At 50.9% G+C, this 4501-nt stretch overlaps 1 protein-coding gene across 1 annotated transcript in view; it reads right to left on the reverse strand.

Moving 5' to 3' along the window:
- TANC1 (tetratricopeptide repeat, ankyrin repeat and coiled-coil containing 1) overlaps positions 1-4501 on the reverse strand; it is a gene marked incomplete in the record, with an annotated part of 175626 nt that overhangs the window by 17082 nt on the left and 154043 nt on the right.

Raw genomic sequence — 4501 nt, forward strand, 5'->3', positions numbered from 1 at the left:
AGAGCCTAGACCCTTAAGACTCAGAAGAACCAAAGAACAAAAAGAGGATCAGTTACAGAGGGCCTCAGTGCGTGGACAGGTAAACAGGGCAGCCCAAAGGCAGTGAGCTGCTGGGGCAAGACTCCCTCACATCAGTGAGCCTGCCTCCTCACTCCTGATTCTTAACTGGGTGCGAGGTAGGGAAAAGGGGTGCAGAAGTGCTTCTGCTATGCCATGCCAATCACTGTCTACAGGAAGGACTGGACTAGGTGTGCGGCCAATCCCAGTCCTGGATGACAAGCTCTTCAGGGGACAGAAGGGACTGAGCAGTACACACTCCTCAGGAGGGAGAGTGCAGGGGGCCAGGGAGGAACGGAAACAGGCAGCCGGATGCTGCGGCTCTTTTCCTGGGATGACTTTTGTTTAAATACAGCCTAGAACCTATAAATTCCAGCTTCCAGAATACTGATCCGGACAGACCTCTTAGGCTGAAGACAGGGAAACACAGGAAGTGCCTTCACAAAAAGTAAAAGTCCAAATGCCAATGAATTTAGGAGAAGCACCCAGCTCCTTAGTAAGCCAGGCAGGTGAGAAGTAGTGGTGGACTCATGGGAATGTTTGCACGCTGCCGGCGTGAACATGGGGTAACGGTGCTGGGAAAGGGGTTGGTGTTAGTGAGCAGGCCGAGGGCACACGTATCCTATGACGTGGCTACCCCACCAATTCCTCACAGGCATGTGAGGGTCTGGGGTGCACCAGGGACACAGGCGGCAACGCTCGCAACGCTGCTCACAGAGGCCCCAAACTGGACAAAGCCAAATAGTGGACAGCAGTGACGCTTCAAGGAATTGCGATGCATCAAACAACAGAATCCTACACACGAACGAAATAGGCACTGTGCAGCTAGATGCAACAGGACGGGCCGGTTTCACACACTTAGAAAATAAAAAAAAACCCGACACCAAAGAACGTATGTGGAGGTGACTTCGTTCACACTGTTTAAGGTAGGAAGCTACTGCAGCAGTCTGGAAAGAGGGCCACCTGGGGCCTCCGTGAGCAAGACTGGGGCCTCCGTGAGCAAGACTGGCTCCTCCCGCTGGCCCCGCAGGCTCAGACCCGGGCACCAGTGCGTAGGCACATTGGCTTCTGCATGCACATCTAGGTGTGTGTGCCCGCTCCAGGGCCCTCGCAGGGCTGCTGGCAGATGCCCACTCCCTCTGGAGTCCACAGGGAGGCACAGGGGCTAGGGGTCAGTTCCTGATGTGGGACCTCCTCTGATGGCACCTACTTCAGCTTCTAGTCAGCACAGCCATGGCTTAGTCCTCAGAAGCCTCACACACAAAGGGGCACACACCTGGGCCCAATTCCAGTGACAACAGCAAAACCTTCCAGTCTCTACGAACGGTGCTCAGGGTCAGTGTAGAGGAGTCCACGCTTCATATGCCAGAGAGAGGCACCCACAACTGCCTGAAAGATCACCTGAGGTCCGCTTCCAACCCAAAGGCGTCTCCATTGGAAAGTGAAAGGAAAGGTGGGGCTCGGAGGAGCCAGCCAGTGTGCCAGGCTGTGCTATTCCGAGGGTCCTACGGACATAAAAGTTAGGCCCTGGAAGACGGTGGGAACACATACCTTCCCCACCTTTCAAAAGGGCAGGTCCCTTTCACTCTGCTCCCGATCCTCTATCCCTCTGGGCAGGGAGTGCGCACTTCAGCATAGGGGCACGCTCCTCCTCGGGTGGTTCCTCAGAGACCTGCCCCTTGTGAGAGTTTCCACAGCAGCCAGGGAGATGAGGAGTGGCACACTGACATCCTGCACACTATCACCCACCACCCAGATGACGCCTGTTGCTGCTCAGGAGGTAGGTCACACAGTTCTCAAAAAAGTTTCCAGGGCATCTGACTGATGACTTCAAGCCTCCTGATCTATGTTTACAGCACACACCACCAATGTGGGGGCCAATGGGGGGACCAGAGGAGGTCAGAGATCAGGAACTGACCCAGCTTCCTTAGGCCTTACTGCGGTCACCAGAGGGAGCAGGCATGTGATGCCATCAAGATGTTCCAATATCCAAAGCGACTGTATTTTCCCATGAGGCACAGCAAATCCTGACTTACTGCCCTCGGCCGCCATGGTAACGCACTGCCCTGCATAGTGAGACACGGTCCCTTGGAGATTTCTGAGGAGGTAACTGGTAAACCAAGCCCGGTCCCCAGGAGAAGGCAGAGTTGGCCCGGAGGTATGTGCTCTCAGTTGTTCTAGCACAGGATGTAGAGGTCAGCACGGTGAGACTCTCAGGGCTCAAGGCCTCCTCAGCTCTGGAATCCAAGGGTCAGGGTCAACACGGAACAGAGACCTGACAACACGGTCTAGTCCCATCTGGTGTCCATGACCATGGCTAATCCTTGGGGTCTCCAGGCCTCACTTCCTCATTTGTAAAGTGATGCAGTTAAGCCAGCTCAGGTCTATAAAGATTCAAAGGGTTGGCAGATATTTCGTTCCAATTTTATTTTTTAAATGTATCTTATTTAAAATCTGTAATTAACACAACACCTCCACCACATCTGTTGTTACTAAATTTGAATACCCTGAGGTCTCCCAACACATGAATGCAGGGGGCCAGAGTAGCTCGTCACTGGGCAGTCTCCATAATGCCTTTCCAGTTGTCAGTCTATCAGAGACTTTCTTACAACAAGAGTCATTTTTCATAACAGATGCCATCTGATCTGGATGAGTGTGGATTTTCTCAAGACAGTGCAACCAGAACCAAACACAGAAACATGCATGCTACGGCTGATCTGGACAGCTGGTGTCATGGACATTTGCGTCATACAAGCAGACATCTCATCTTTACTGAGCAGACATTTAAACTTATAAATAAATTAGTGTTAACAGTATTTTTATCAGTCTTATAGACTGATGCACTGCAGCAGAGGTAGGGGTTCCCCTAAGCAAAATGTTTGCAAACCACAGGCCAAGGTGACCCTGTACACACTAGGAGAATCTAGGCAAGGCCGTCCTAGTCCCTGCTGCCCCAGGAATCCCTGCCTGTTCCTGCCATGAAGATAATGTTAGTGATTCCGAGTAGCACGGGGCTCTGGGTTGTTATATATTGCAGATGACCAGAACAAGCCACCCCCAAACATGCCACTTTAGCATGAGGGCTGTTTTGAGCTTATTATTTTGACTACAGAGCTGATACTGTACAAATAGAGTAGAAGTTACTCTTTAGTCAGAAAAATACACATCTATAAAGGAAATCTCTATTTGGAAGGACGTCTTCTCCTCTGAACCAGGAAGAGAGGGATAATTAAATCAAATAAAAAACTTCTACCAGTGGAGAATCTGCCTCACAAACCTTCCTCTCACTAACTGTGCTTTTTCTGGACACCTCCCCCATCTGGTTCCCCGGGAAGCAAAGCCTTCCTCTTTGTTTCAGAAGATGATGATGTTTGAGTGTAAGGCAACTCCCTCTCTGAGAGGTGCTCATCCGCGACCTGCCCACAGGCGGCATGCATGTTAGTAAACTTGATCGTCTTCCTCCGGCTAAGCTGTCTTTTGTTACAGGGATCTGTGCCAACTACCAACTAGGTACAGGGAATTGTTTTTGTTCCCTACTGTGTATCCTTTCTGGATTGATCTCAACACGGTCCCTGTGAGTGGTCTGAGATGGAAGACCTGGGCATCAAGCTACTTCCTGGAGCAACTGCTCCTCTGCAGTTCTCCTCTACCCAGGGAGCTCCTCCCATGTTGGCTCAGTTGGTACCGGACCAGAAGGGAAAGGAATCGAAGGCACACAGATGCAGACACGTGTGTGAGTGCACACATGCACGTGCTCCAGGGAGACAGGGCGAGCTACATTCAGGACTCCGTGGAAAGGGATAAACACAGGACTCGTCATTTGATGAGAGATGAGGCAGCCAACTCACCATGCCATTCCTTTCCTTTATTTGGTAAACGAGTGTCAACCCCATCAGAAACAGGCCTTTAAATGAGCACTTCTGTTGCAGATGAACTGCATTTTTGCAGCAGCAGCACATCAGGAATGACAGCCCAGCACTAAAAATAGGAACTACGTGTTTTACAGAAACATCCAAGAAGCCGGAAGTTGGAGCGGCTGACAAGGGACAAGAGCACCACCCCTGGCCGGAGACCAGGCCGGAGTCTGTCCTCCTCTTCCTTCTTCCTTGCTGTATATGTGGTGATTAACTTCCTGTTGAGATTACCTAGATGCTGTAAGCACTTTGCTCAGGTTTAAACAGGTCACATTCTCCACGGAAATTCCTAATGAGGCTCTCATTACCAATGATGCTGAGGAACGACAGTACCTGTCATTTCCTACTTCCACTCAGATTAAATATTTTTGGCCCCCTCACTGCAAATTCCCAAGGCCAGGGCACATCTCCAGTTTCAGAGCCACAAAGACACACAGTACCATATTCGGAAACTAGGGAGATGGAAGAACAGCCACAACATGCTCAAGCAAACACAACCAGGGCAGGACTAAGCTCAGGAATTCCAACTA

Source organism: Tupaia chinensis, unplaced genomic scaffold (genome assembly GCF_000334495.1).
Source record: "Tupaia chinensis unplaced genomic scaffold, TupChi_1.0 Scaffold146346_1, whole genome shotgun sequence".
Classification (NCBI taxonomy): Eukaryota; Metazoa; Chordata; class Mammalia; order Scandentia; family Tupaiidae; genus Tupaia; species Tupaia belangeri.